We start from the raw sequence: 15,706 nt of genomic DNA on the forward strand, positions 1-15,706 counted from the left end.
GGCACCACGTACAGAAGACTGGAGCAACACCAAAAACGCCTGAACCTGCCCTGCCATCATCTGAAGCAAGAAGTGGTAACGAGGTGGAATTCAACCCTCTATATGCTTCAGAGGATGGAGGAGCAGCAAAAGGCCATTCAAGCCTATACATCTGACCACGATATAGGAGGTGGAATGCACCTGTCTCAAGCGCAGTGGAGAATGATTTCAACGTTGTGCAAGGTTCTGCAACCTTTTGAACTTGCCACACGTGAAGTCAGTTCAGACACTGCCAGCCTGAGTCAGGTCATTCCCGTCATCAGGCTTTTGCAGAAGAAGCTGGAGACATTGAAGGAGGAGCTAAGACAGAGCGATTCCGCTAGGCATGTGGGACTTGTGGATGGAGCCCTTCATTCGCTTAACCAGGATTCACGGGTGGTCAATCTGTTGAAATCAGAGCACTACATTTTGGCCACCGTGCTCGATCCTAGATTTAAAACCTACGTTGTATCTCTCTTTCCGGCAGACACAAGTCTGCAGGGGTTCAAAGACCTGCTGGTGAGAAAATTATCAAGTCAAGTGGAACTTGATCGGTCAACAGCTCCTCCTTCACATTCTCCCGCAATTGGGGGTGCGAGGAAAAGGCTCAGAATTCCGAGCCCACCCGCTGGCGGTGATGCAGGGCAGTCTGGAGCGACTGCTGATGCTGACATCTGGTCCGGACTGAAGGACCTGCCAACGATTACGGACATGACGTCTACTGTCACTGCATATGATTCTCTCACCATTGAAAGAATGGTGGAGGATTATATGAGTGACCGCATCCAAGTAGGCACGTCAGACAGTCCGTACGTATACTGGCAGGAAAAAGAGGCAATTTGGAGGCCCTTGCACAAACTGGCTTTATTCTACCTAAGTTGCCCTCCCACAAGTAGTACTCCGAAAGAGTGTTTAGTGCCGCCGCTCACCTTGTCAGCAATCGGCGTACGAGGTTACTTCCAGAAAATGTGGAGAAGATGATGTTCATTAAAATGAATTATAATCAATTGCTCCGTGGAGACATTGACCAGCAGCAATTGCCTCCACAAAGTACACAGGGAGCTGAGATGGTAGATTCCAGTGGGGACGAATTGATAATCTGTGAGGAGGGGGATGTACACGGTGATGAATCGGAGGATGATGATGAGGTGGACATCTTGCCTCTGTAGAGCCAGTTTGTGCAAGGAGAGATTAATTGCTTCTTTTTTGGTGGGGGTCCAAACCAACCCGTCATTTCAGTCACAGTCGTGTGGCAGACCCTGTCACTGAAATGATGGGTTGGTTAAAGTGTGCATGTCCTGTTTATACAACATAAGGGTGGGTGGGAGTGCCCAAGGACAATTCCATCTTGCACCTCTTTTTTCTTTCATTTTTCTTTGCGTCATGTGCTGTTTGGGGAGTGTTTTTGGAAGGGCCATCCTGCGTGACACTGCAGTGCCACTCCTAGATGGGCCAGGTGTTTGTGTCGGCCACTTGGGTCGCTGAGCTTAGTCACACAGCTACCTCATTGCGCCTCTTTTTTTCTTTGCGTCATGTGCTGTTTGGGGAGTGTTTTTTGGAAGGGCCATCCTGCGTGACACTGCAGTGACACTCCTAGATGGGCCAGGTGTTTGTGTCGGCCACTTGGGTCGCTGAGCTTAGTCACACAGCTACCTCATTGCGCCTCTTTTTTTCTTTGCGTCATGTGCTGTTTGGGGAGTTTTTTTTGGAAGGGCCATCCTGCGTGACACTGCAGTGCCACTCCTAGATGGGCCAGGTGTTTGTGTCGGCCACTTGGGTCGCTGAGCTTAGTCACACAGCTACCTCATTGCGCCTCTTTTTTTCTTTGCGTCATGTGCTGTTTGGGGAGTGTTTTTGGAAGGGCCATCCTGCGTGACACTGCAGTGCCACTCCTAGATGGGCCAGGTGTTTGTGTCGGCCACTTGGGTCGCTGAGCTTAGTCACACAGCTACCTCATTGCGCCTCTTTTTTTCTTTGCGTCATGTGCTGTTTGGGGAGTGTTTTTTGGAAGGGCTATCCTGCGTGACACTGCAGTGCCACTCCTAGATGGGCCAGGTGTTTGTGTCGGCCACTTGGGTCGCTGAGCTTAGTCATCCAGCGACCTCGGTGCAAATTTTAGGACTAAAAATAATATTGTGAGGTGTAAGGTGTTAAGAATAGACTGAAAATGAGTGGAAATTATGGTTATTGAGGTTAATAATACTTTGGGATCAAAATGACTCCCAAATTCTATGAACAAGGGAAAATGTCATCATCCCGCTGTCGGATTCTCGCGAGATTCGGATTCCATATAAAGAGCTGCGCGTTGCCGCCATTTTTACTCGTGCATTGAAGAGAGAGCGGAGAGGACGTGGCTATGTTCTCTCAGTGGAAATCTCAATATCAGTGCTCAGTATCAGTGGATACTTATTGCTGCTCAGTAATACTAGTAGTGTGTCTCTCCTGCTCAGTGTCAGTTCTCAGTAGTATCCTCATCAGTGCTCAGTATCACTGCTCATTGTCTTGTGCTGCATTGTTGTGCTCAGCATACTACAGTACATTACTAATAGTCCAGTGCTGCATCTTGCTGCTCAGTGTCAGTTCTAGTATCCTCATCAGTGCTCACTATCACTGCTCATTGCATTGTGGTGTTCTGTATACTACAGTAACATAGTAATATAGTAACATATAGTAACATAGTTTTTGAGGTTGAATAGAGGCAAATTGCCCATCGTGTTCAACCTGTTTTAAGTTGTGATGATTCTACATACTTGCTTAATAATGTATTATGACTAGTTAGCTACTACAACTCATGTTACCCCCGGATTAACCATGTTGATATTTTAAGTATTATAAACTTGGATAGCTTTTTCATTCAGAAATGTATCCATTCCTTTTTTAAATCCAATTACAGAGTCCGCCATTACCACCTTCCCTGGCAGGGAATTCCACATCCTGATTGCCCTAACAGTGAAGATCATAGTATCTCATCTGGCAGGTAAGTAGGAGTTGGGCCAGAGCTGTGGAGGATTGCTGCTCGGGCACCCCCTGTGAAGTGAAGGAGATCCAACTGAGGCAGCACAAGGGAACTCTCGAAAGAAGAACAAGGCTAGAGGAAGATCTGAGACAAAGAAATCTGACTTTTACCAGAGCTGACCAGAGGAAAGCACAAACACAGTCCCCCACTACCACAAATAATGCAGTCGAGTTTCCCACATTTTGGAAATCACAGGGGTCAGCATACCCAGAATGCAATGAATGAACCTCACCCTGGGAGAACAATCTTCATGACCATGGTATCGCCTATGCAAAATAAGTATGATTTGGGATAGGGCTGGGGAGGGCCGCTGCTCAGGCACATCTCTGTCAAGTATAGGAGATTCAACTGAGGCAGCACAAGGGAACTCTCATCTGGGGACAACAACTGCAGGGAGAACACATATTTTCAGATGAACATGGGAGGGCAGAAGGCTGCCTAATACTGAAGCACCCCCAAACAACAAACCAAATGCAACAACTAGTACAAGCATTCCTGGGGGAAGTTCTGCAGAAGACGGATTTGCATACGGTGATGTCATCCAAGCAGTGGGCCAAAGTTGGCTGGAACCCTCATCTGCATATGAAAAGAGAAAAGGGGCATGCAGGGCATGGCGGCCTTTTGCGGCGCTTGGATGACCCTTAGTTCGCATTAAACACCCCCACCCTCCTTCGGTGTGGGGCTCATGTTGACAATGCCCCAGCCCCTGAAGCATTCAAGCTGATTTCTTACAGCAGCTTGGCACTGTAACAGCTCCAGAGCTGCTCTGTAAGGCAAGTAAAAGGGTGTGTAGTTTGCATTGTGCATTGGAAGGCACAAAGTAAGCAGACAGGAGGAGAAGTCAGGATAGTGCACAAGGGTATAAAAGGGAGGGGCTCAAGAAAAAAGAAGTGGAAACAGACAGCAAACTAGGCTGGAGAGAGACCTGAGACAAAGAGATCTGAATTATACGAGAGCCGACCAGGGGAAACACAAATTATGCAGTCAAGTTTCCCACATTTGGGGAAATCGCAGGGGCAGCACACCCAGAGTGCAATGGGTAAGCCTTGCCCTGGAAGAAGCACCTTCATGATCATAGTATCTCACCTGGCAGGTAAGTAGGAGTTGGGCTTGAGCTGGGGAGGGTCGCTGCTCGGGCACCGCCCTGTCAACTGAAGGAGATCCAACTGAGGAAGCACAAGGGAACTCTCGAAAGAAGAACAAGGCTAGAGGAAGATCTGAAACAAAGAAATCTGACTTTTACCAGAGCTGACCAGAGGAAAACACAAACACAGTCCCCCACTACCACAAATAATGCAGTCGAGTTACCCACATTTGGGGAAATCACAGGGGTCAGCATACCCAAAATGCAATGAATGAACCTCACCCTGGGAGAACAATCTTCATGACCATGGTATCTCCTATGCAAAATAAGTATGATTTGGGATAGGGCTGGGGAGGGCCGCTGCTCAGGCACATCTCTGTCAAGTAAAGGAGATTCAACTGAGGCAGCACAAGGGAACTCTCATCTGGGGACAACAACTGCAGGGAGAACACATATTTTCAGATGAACATGGGAGGGCAGAAGGCTGCCTAATACTGAAGCACCCCCAAACAACAAACCAAATGCAACAACTAGTGCAAGCATTCCGGGGGGAAGGCCTGCAGCAGATGGATTTGCATATGGTGATGTCATCCAAGCAGTGGGTCAAAGTTGGCTTCAATCCTCATCTGCATATGAAAAGAGAAAAGGGGCGTGCAGGGTATGGCGGCCTTTTGCGGCGCTTGGATGACCCCTAGTTCGCATTAAACACCTCCACCCTCCTTTGGTGTGGGGCTCATGTTGACAATGCCCCAGCCTCTGAAGCATTCAAGCTTATTTCTTACAGCAGCTTGGCACTGAAACAGCTCCAGAGCTGCTCCGTAAGGCAAGTAAAAGGGTGTGGGCCCTGCAGCACTACCTGTAGTTTGCATTGTGCATTGGAAGGCACAAAGTAAGCAGACAGGAGGAGAAGTCAGGATAGTGCACAAGGGTTAGCTGAACACACTAACCGATTGCGCCACAGAGACACTTTGCAAAAAGTATATACTGACAAAGACTAATAAGCATTCATCTAGAACGTTTCCTAGAAAAACTTTAAAAAGTCAATAATCTGGAGAGTGTTTGTAAGATGTTTCTTCCAGCAACCAATGAAGAAACACATTGGTACTTTCGCATGATGAGTGAGTGCTTCAGGATCTCTTGCACTTACATGTGCAGCAGAGTACTGCAATGGAAGCATGCTGGGTCCATAACCCAGAGGTAGGCAGATTGAAACTATCCTTTGCTATATGCATTTTTTTGTTGTTCATTAAAGTAATCCAAAACTGGGATTGATATTTTAGCTTTTATTTTTACTTAAAGTACAATAACTTTTACCATTTTAATTTGTTTTAATAGTATATTGACAGTATTGTTTTCTTTCAAAAATCCACTTAATTTTCTTTACCCTATTATTAAAATGGTAATTGACAAAAACAAACTACATTGTCACCAGAAGGGCAATACAAAATGTACAAGTGATATATTAAAATCATCTTTCCAGCTTGAATTTCAATGATGCATTGGGGCAACGATTTTGTGAGAAACATCTTCACCCTTAAATAAAGATTTTCTTAATTCCTTACCTGTGTGCTAATTAGATATCACCTTGTTTTCACATTAAACAGACTTCCACATGAGAAAGCAGCAAGGATGCAGTGGCGTTAATGTTTCCTGGTGTCAACCTGTATTATTTCAGTAGATATTGAAATGAGGATGCATCTTGCTGCCTTTCCAATGAAGCAAGTTTAATTTAGTAATAGGTGAAAAACCATCCCTACAAATATGTTAATCAGATACTTGGCTTTGTGGACACTTTTCAGAGAACAAATTAGTTAGCATAAAAATAAAGCCAGAAAATGAAGAGCTGTTTAATCACTCAATTGGATTTTTCTGCCAGCATTTTTCTTTTTCTCTGCAACCCACTGCTAAATTGTGCTTCCTAGCTGTTTTTATAAAATCACTGAATCAAATCTAACTCTGATTACATCAGAGAAGGCCAGGTACCCTACACCATAACAGGGGGTTTGAAATTTTGACTTGTCTACTTAAAGATCACCAAAATCTGATAACAAGGTCAATTAAGTCCCTGGGTGGGATTGAACCACCAACCTTTTGGTTAATAGCCTTACACACTAACTGATTGCGCCACCGCGACACTTTGCAAAAGTACATACTGACAAAGGCTAATAAGCATTCATCTAGAACGATTCCTAGAAACATTTTAAAAAGTCAATAATGTGGAGAGTTTTTGTATGATGTTTCTTCCATCAACCAATGAAGAAACACATTGGTACTTTCCCATGATGAGTGAGTGCTTCAGGATCTCTTGCACTTACATGTGCAGCAGAGTACTGTAATGGAAGCATGCTGGGTCCATAACCCAGAGGTAGGCAGATTGAAACTATCCTCTGCTATATGCATTTTTTTTTTGTTAATTAAAGTAATCCAAAACTGGGATTGATATTTTTGCTCTTTTATTTTTACTTAAAGTACAATAACTTTTACCATTTTAATTTGTTTTAATAGTATATTGACAGTATTGTTTTCTTTCAAAAATCCAATTAATTTTCTTTACCCGATTATTAAAATGGTAATTGACAAAAGCAAACTACATTGTCACCAGAAGAGCAATACAAAATGTACAAGTGATATATTAAAATCATCTTTCCAGCTTGAATTTCAATGATGCATTGGGGCAACGATTTTGTGAGAAACATCTTCAGCCTTAAATAAAGATTTTCTTAATTCCTTACCTGTGTGCTAATTAGATATCACCTTGTTTTCACATTAAACAGACTTCCACATGAGAAAGCAGCAAGGATGCAGTGGCGTTAATGTTTCCTGGTGTCAACCTGTATTATTTCAGTAGATATTGAAATGAGGATGCATCTTGCTGCCTTTCCAATGAAGCAAGTTTAATTTAGTAATAGGTGAAAAACCATCCCTACAAAGATGTTAATCAGATACTTGGCTTTGTGGACACTTTTCAGAGAACAAATTTGTTAGCATAAAAATAAAGCCAGAAAATGAAGAGCTGTTTAATCAGTCAATTGGATTTTTTTGCCAGCATATTTCTTTTTCTCTGCAACCCACTGCTAAATTGTGCTTCCTAGCTGTTTTTATAAAATCACTGAATCAAATCTAACTCTGATTACATCAGAGAAGGCCAGGTACCCTACACCATAACAGGGGTTTTCGAAATTTTGACTTGTCTACTTAAATATCACCAAAATCTGATCACAAGGTCAATTACATCCCTGGGTGGGATTGAACCACCAACCTTTTGATTAATAGCTGAACACACTAACCGATTGCGCCACAGAGACACTTTGCAAAAAGTACATACTGACAAAGACTAATAAGCATTCATCTAGAACGTTTCCTAGAAAAACTTTAAAAAGTCAATAATCTGGAGAGTTTTTGTAAGATGTTTCTTCCAGCAACCAATGAAGAAACACATTGGTACTTTCGCATGATGAGTGAGTGCTTCAGGATCTCTTGCACTTACATGTGCAGCAGAGTACTGCACTGGAAGCATGCTGGGCCCATAACCCAGAGGTAGGCAGATTGAAACTATCCTTTGCTATATGCATTTTTTTTTGTTCATTAAAGTAATCCAAAACTGGGATTGATATTTTAGCTTTTATTTTTACTTAAAGTACAATAACTTTTACCATTTTAATTTTTTTTAATAGTATATTGACAGTATTGTTTTCTTTCAAAAATCCAATTAATTTTCTTTACCCGATTATTAAAATGGTAATTGACAAAAACAAACTACATTGTCACCAGAAGAGCAATACAAAATGTACAAGTGATATATTAAAATCATCTTTCCAGCTTGAATTTCAATGATGCATTGGGGCAACGATTTTGTGAGAAACATCTTCACCCTTAAATAAAGATTTTCTTAATTCCTTACCTGTGTGCTAATTAGATATCACCTTGTTTTCACATTAAACAGACTTCCACATGAGAAAGCAGCAAGGATGCAGTGGCGTTAATGTTTCCTGGTGTCAACCTGTATTATTTCAGTAGATATTGAAATGAGGATGCATCTTGCTGCCTTTCCAATGAAGCAAGTTTAATTTAGTAATAGGTGAAAAACCATCCCTACAAATATGTTAATCAGATACTTGGCTTTGTGGACACTTTTCAGAGAACAAATTAGTTAGCATAAAAATAAAGCCAGAAAATGAAGAGCTGTTTAATCACTCAATTGGATTTTTCTGCCAGCATTTTTCTTTTTCTCTGCAACCCACTGCTAAATTGTGCTTCCTAGCTGTTTTTATAAAATCACTGAATCAAATCTAACTCTGATTACATCAGAGAAGGCCAGGTACCCTACACCATAACAGGGGGTTTGAAATTTTGACTTGTCTACTTAAAGATCACCAAAATCTGATAACAGGGTCAATTAAGTCCCTGGGTGGGATTGAACCACCAACCTTTTGGTTAATAGCCTAACACACTAACTGATTGCGCCACCGCGACACTTTGCAAAAGTACATACTGACAAAGGCTAATAAGCATTCATCTAGAACGATTCCTAGAAACATTTTAAAAAGTCAATAATGTGGAGAGTTTTTGTATGATGTTTCTTCCATCAACCAATGAAGAAACACATTGGTACTTTCCCATGATGAGTGAGTGCTTCAGGATCTCTTGCACTTACATGTGCAGCAGAGTACTGTAATGGAAGCATGCTGGGTCCATAACCCAGAGGTAGGCAGATTGAAACTATCCTCTGCTATATGCATTTTTTTTTTGTTAATTAAAGTAATCCAAAACTGGGATTGATATTTTTGCTCTTTTATTTTTACTTAAAGTACAATAACTTTTACCATTTTAATTTGTTTTAATAGTATATTGACAGTATTGTTTTCTTTCAAAAATCCAATTAATTTTCTTTACCCGATTATTAAAATGGTTATTGACAAAAGCAAACTACATTGTCACCAGAAGAGCAATACAAAATGTACAAGTGATATATTAAAATCATCTTTCCAGCTTGAATTTCAATGATGCATTGGGGCAACGATTTTGTGAGAAACATCTTCACCCTTAAATAAAGATTTTCTTAATTCCTTACCTGTGTGCTAATTAGATATCACCTTGTTTTCACATTAAACAGACTTCCACATGAGAAAGCAGCAAGGATGCAGTGGCGTTAATGTTTCCTGGTGTCAACCTGTATTATTTCAGTAGATATTGAAATGAGGATGCATCTTGCTGCCTTTCCAATGAAGCAAGTTTAATTTAGTAATAGGTGAAAAACCATCCCTACAAAGATGTTAATCAGATACTTGGCTTTGTGGACACTTTTCAGAGAACAAATTTGTTAGCATAAAAATAAAGCCAGAAAATGAAGAGCTGTTTAATCAGTCAATTGGATTTTTTTGCCAGCATATTTCTTTTTCTCTGCAACCCACTGCTAAATTGTGCTTCCTAGCTGTTTTTATAAAATCACTGAATCAAATCTAACTCTGATTACATCAGAGAAGGCCAGGTACCCTACACCATAACAGGGGTTTTCGAAATTTTGACTTGTCTACTTAAATATCACCAAAATCTGATCACAAGGTCAATTACATCCCTGGGTGGGATTGAACCACCAACCTTTTGATTAATAGCTGAACACACTAACCGATTGCGCCACAGAGACACTTTGCAAAAAGTACATACTGACAAAGACTAATAAGCATTCATCTAGAACGTTTCCTAGAAAAACTTTAAAAAGTCAATAATCTGGAGAGTTTTTGTAAGATGTTTCTTCCAGCAACCAATGAAGAAACACATTGGTACTTTCGCATGATGAGTGAGTGCTTCAGGATCTCTTGCACTTACATGTGCAGCAGAGTACTGCACTGGAAGCATGCTGGGCCCATAACCCAGAGGTAGGCAGATTGAAACTATCCTTTGCTATATGCATTTTTTTTTTGTTCATTAAAGTAATCCAAAACTGGGATTGATATTTTAGCTTTTATTTTTACTTAAAGTACAATAACTTTTACCATTTTAATTTGTTTTAATAGTATATTGACAGTATTGTTTTCTTTCAAAAATCCAATTAATTTTCTTTACCCGATTATTAAAATGGTAATTGACAAAAACAAACTACATTGTCACCAGAAGAGCAATACAAAATGTACAAGTGATATATTAAAATCATCTTTCCAGCTTGAATTTCAATGATGCATTGGGGCAACGATTTTGTGAGAAACATCTTCACCCTTAAATAAAGATTTTCATAATTCCTTACCTGTGTGCTAATTAGATATCACCTTGTTTTCACATTAAACAGACTTCCACATGAGAAAGCAGCAAGGATGCAGTGGCGTTAATGTTTCCTGGTGTCAACCTGTATTATTTCAGTAGATATTGAAATGAGGATGCATCTTGCTGCCTTTCCAATGAAGCAAGTTTAATTTAGTAATAGGTGAAAAACCATCCCTACAAAGATGTTAATCAGATACTTGGCTTTGTGGACACTTTTCAGAGAACAAATTTGTTAGCATAAAAATAAAGCCAGAAAATGAAGAGCTGTTTAATCAGTCAATTGGATTTTTTTGCCAGCATATTTCTTTTTCTCTGCAACCCACTGCTAAATTGTGCTTCCTAGCTGTTTTTATAAAATCACTGAATCAAATCTAACTCTGATTACATCAGAGAAGGCCAGGTACCCTACACCATAACAGGGGTTTTCGAAATTTTGACTTGTCTACTTAAAGATCACCAAAATCTGATAACAAGGTCAATTAAGTCCCTGGGTGGGATTGAACCACCAACCTTTTGGTTAATAGCCTTACACACTAACTGATTGCGCCACAGCGACACTTTGCAAAACTATATACTGACAAAGGCTAATAAGCATTCATCTAGAACGATTCCTAGAAACATTTTAAAAAGTCAATAATGTGGAGAGTTTTTGTAAGATGTTTCTTCCATCAACCAATGAAGAAACACATTGGTACTTTCCCATGATGAGTGAGTGCTTCAGGATCTCTTGCACTTACATGTGCAGCAGAGTACTGTAATGGAAGCATGCTGGGTCCATAACCCAGAGGTAGGCAGATTGAAACTATCCTCTGCTATATGCATTTTTTTTGTTAATTAAAGTAATCCAAAACTGGGATTGATATTTTTGCTCTTTTATTTTTACTTAAAGTACAATAACTTTTACCATTTTAATTTGTTTTAATAGTATATTGACAGTATTGTTTTCTTTCAAAAATCCAATTAATTTTCTTTACCCGATTATTAAAATGGTAATTGACAAAAACAAACTACATTGTCACCAGAAGAGCAATACAAAATGTACAAGTGATATATTAAAATCATCTTTCCAGCTTGAATTTCAATGATGCATTGGGGCAACGATTTTGTGAGAAACATCTTCACCCTTAAATAAAGATTTTCTTAATTCCTTACCTGTGTGCTAATTAGATATCACCTTGTTTTCACATTAAACAGACTTCCACATGAGAAAACAGCAAAGATGCAGTGGCGTTAATGTTTCCTGGTGTCAACCTGTATTATTTCCGTAGATATTGAAATGAGGATGCATCTTGCTGCCTTTCCAATGAAGCAAGTTTAATTTAGTAATAGGTGAAAAACCATCCCTACAAAGATGTTAATCAGATACTTGGCTTTGTGGACACTTTTCAGAGAACAAATTTGTTAGCATAAAAATAAAGCCAGAAAATGAAGAGCTGTTTAATCACTCAATTGGATTTTTCTGCCAGCATTTTTCTTTTTCTCTGCAACCCACTGCTAAATTGTGCTTCCTAGCTGATTTTTTATAAAATCACTTAATCAAATCTAACTCTGATTACATCAGAGAAGGCCAGGTACCCTACACCATAAGAGGGGGTTTGCAATTTTGACTTGTCTACTTAAATATCACCAAAATCTGATCACAAGGTCAATTACGTCCCTGGGTGGGATTGAACCACCAACCTTTTGACTAATAGCTGAACACACTAACCGATTGCGCCACAGAGACACTTTGCAAAAAGTCCATACTGACAAAGACTAATAAGCATTCATCTAGAACGTTTCCTAGAAAAACTTTAAAAAGTCAATAATCTGGAGAGTTTTTGTAAGATGTTTCTTCCAGCAACCAATGAAGAAACACATTGGTACTTTCCCATGATGAGTGAGTGCTTCAGGATCTCTTGCACTTACATGTGCAGCAGAGTACTGTAATGGAAGCATGCTGGGTCCATAACCCAGAGGTAGGCAGATTGAAACTATCCTCTGCTATATGCATTTTTTTTTTGTTAATTAAAGTAATCCAAAACTGGGATTGATATTTTTGCTCTTTTATTTTTACTTAAAGTACAATAACTTTTACCATTTTAATTTGTTTTAATAGTATATTGACAGTATTGTTTTCTTTCAAAAATCCAATTAATTTTCTTTACCCGATTATTAAAATGGTAATTGACAAAAGCAAACTACATTGTCACCAGAAGAGCAATACAAAATGTACAAGTGATATATTAAAATCATCTTTCCAGCTTGAATTTCAATGATGCATTGGGGCAACGATTTTGTGAGAAACATCTTCACCCTTAAATAAAGATTTTCTTAATTCCTTACCTGTGTGCTAATTAGATATCACCTTGTTTTCACATTAAACAGACTTCCACATGAGAAAGCAGCAAGGATGCAGTGGCGTTAATGTTTCCTGGTGTCAACCTGTATTATTTCAGTAGATATTGAAATGAGGATGCATCTTGCTGCCTTTCCAATGAAGCAAGTTTAATTTAGTAATAGGTGAAAAACCATCCCTACAAAGATGTTAATCAGATACTTGGCTTTGTGGACACGTTTCAGAGAACAAATTTGTTAGCATAAAAATAAAGCCAGAAAATGAAGAGCTGTTTAATCAGTCAATTGGATTTTTTTGCCAGCATATTTCTTTTTCTCTGCAACCCACTGCTAAATTGTGCTTCCTAGCTGTTTTTATAAAATCACTGAATCAAATCTAACTCTGATTACATCAGAGAAGGCCAGGTACCCTACACCATAACAGGGGTTTTCGAAATTTTGACTTGTCTACTTAAATATCACCAAAATCTGATCACAAGGTCAATTACGTCCCTGGGTGGGATTGAACCACCAACCTTTTGATTAATAGCTGAACACACTAACCGATTGCGCCACAGAGACACTTTGCAAAAAGTACATACTGACAAAGACTAATAAGCATTCATCTAGAACGTTTCCTAGAAAAACTTTAAAAAGTCAATAATCTGGAGAGTTTTTGTAAGATGTTTCTTCCAGCAACCAATGAAGAAACACATTGGTACTTTCGCATGATGAGTGAGTGCTTCAGGATCTCTTGCACTTACATGTGCAGCAGAGTACTGCACTGGAAGCATGCTGGGCCCATAACCCAGAGGTAGGCAGATTGAAACTATCCTTTGCTATATGCATTTTTTTTTGTTCATTAAAGTAATCCAAAACTGGGATTGATATTTTAGCTTTTATTTTTACTTAAAGTACAATAACTTTTACCATTTTAATTTTTTTTAATAGTATATTGACAGTATTGTTTTCTTTCAAAAATCCAATTAATTTTCTTTACCCGATTATTAAAATGGTAATTGACAAAAACAAACTACATTGTCACCAGAAGAGCAATACAAAATGTACAAGTGATATATTAAAATCATCTTTCCAGCTTGAATTTCAATGATGCATTGGGGCAACGATTTTGTGAGAAACATCTTCACCCTTAAATAAAGATTTTCTTAATTCCTTACCTGTGTGCTAATTAGATATCACCTTGTTTTCACATTAAACAGACTTCCACATGAGAAAGCAGCAAGGATGCAGTGGCGTTAATGTTTCCTGGTGTCAACCTGTATTATTTCAGTAGATATTGAAATGAGGATGCATCTTGCTGCCTTTCCAATGAAGCAAGTTTAATTTAGTAATAGGTGAAAAACCATCCCTACAAAGATGTTAATCAGATACTTGGCTTTGTGGACACGTTTCAGAGAACAAATTTGTTAGCATAAAAATAAAGCCAGAAAATGAAGAGCTGTTTAATCAGTCAATTGGATTTTTTTGCCAGCATATTTCTTTTTCTCTGCAACCCACTGCTAAATTGTGCTTCCTAGCTGTTTTTATAAAATCACTGAATCAAATCTAACTCTGATTACATCAGAGAAGGCCAGGTACCCTACACCATAACAGGGGTTTTCGAAATTTTGACTTGTCTACTTAAATATCACCAAAATCTGATCACAAGGTCAATTACGTCCCTGGGTGGGATTGAACCACCAACCTTTTGATTAATAGCTGAACACACTAACCGATTGCGCCACAGAGACACTTTGCAAAAAGTACATACTGACAAAGACTAATAAGCATTCATCTAGAACGTTTCCTAGAAAAACTTTAAAAAGTCAATAATCTGGAGAGTTTTTGTAAGATGTTTCTTCCAGCAACCAATGAAGAAACACATTGGTACTTTCGCATGATGAGTGAGTGCTTCAGGATCTCTTGCACTTACATGTGCAGCAGAGTACTGCACTGGAAGCATGCTGGGCCCATAACCCAGAGGTAGGCAGATTGAAACTATCCTTTGCTATATGCATTTTTTTTTTGTTCATTAAAGTAATCCAAAACTGGGATTGATATTTTAGCTTTTATTTTTACTTAAAGTACAATAACTTTTACCATTTTAATTTGTTTTAATAGTATATTGACAGTATTGTTTTCTTTCAAAAATCCAATTAATTTTCTTTACCCGATTATTAAAATGGTAATTGACAAAAACAAACTACATTGTCACCAGAAGAGCAATACAAAATGTACAAGTGATATATTAAAATCATCTTTCCAGCTTGAATTTCAATGATGCATTGGGGCAACGATTTTGTGAGAAACATCTTCACCCTTAAATAAAGATTTTCTTAATTCCTTACCTGTGTGCTAATTAGATATCACCTTGTTTTCACATTAAACAGACTTCCACATGAGAAAGCAGCAAGGATGCAGTGGCGTTAATGTTTCCTGGTGTCAACCTGTATTATTTCAGTAGATATTGAAATGAGGATGCATCTTGCTGCCTTTCCAATGAAGCAAGTTTAATTTAGTAATAGGTGAAATACCATCACTACAAATATGTTAATCAGATACTTGGCTTTGTGGACACTTTTCAGAGAACAAATTAGTTAGCATAAAAATAAAGCCAGAAAATGAAGAGCTGTTTAATCACTCAATTGGATTTTTCTGCCAGCATATTTCTTTTTCTCTGCAACCCACTGCTAAATTGTGCTTCCTAGCTGTTTTTATAAAATCACTGAATCAAATCTAACTCTGATTACATCAGAGAAGGCCAGGTACCCTACACCATAACAGGGGGTTTGAAATTTTGACTTGTCTACTTAAAGATCACCAAAATCTGATAACAAGGTCAATTAAGTCCCTGGGTGGGATTGAACCACCAACCTTTTGGTTAATAGCCTTACACACTAACTGATTGCGCCACAGCGACACTTTGCAAAACTATATACTGACAAAGGCTAATAAGCATTCATCTAGAACGATTCCTAGAAACATTTTAAAAAGTCAATAATGTGGAGAGTTTT

At 39.0% G+C, this 15,706-nt stretch overlaps 3 non-coding genes across 3 annotated transcripts; all 3 read right to left on the reverse strand.

The window, feature by feature from the left end:
• Positions 1–3,154: 3,154 nt before the first annotated feature.
• Positions 3,155–3,317, reverse strand: LOC134992255 (U1 spliceosomal RNA). The gene has a single exon (XR_010196439.1). It is a non-coding gene; the product is annotated as a U1 spliceosomal RNA (small nuclear RNA).
• A 655-nt stretch (positions 3,318–3,972) lies between these two features.
• On the reverse strand, positions 3,973–4,135 carry LOC134992501 (U1 spliceosomal RNA). The gene has a single exon (XR_010196660.1). It is a non-coding gene; the product is annotated as a U1 spliceosomal RNA (small nuclear RNA).
• Positions 4,136–4,287: 152 nt separating this feature from the next.
• LOC134992192 (U1 spliceosomal RNA) lies at positions 4,288–4,451 on the reverse strand. The gene has a single exon (XR_010196379.1). It is a non-coding gene; the product is annotated as a U1 spliceosomal RNA (small nuclear RNA).
• Positions 4,452–15,706: the final 11,255 nt, after the last annotated feature.

This window comes from Pseudophryne corroboree, unplaced genomic scaffold (genome assembly GCF_028390025.1).
Source record: "Pseudophryne corroboree isolate aPseCor3 unplaced genomic scaffold, aPseCor3.hap2 scaffold_121, whole genome shotgun sequence".
In the NCBI taxonomy this organism is placed as follows: Eukaryota; Metazoa; Chordata; class Amphibia; order Anura; family Myobatrachidae; genus Pseudophryne; species Pseudophryne corroboree.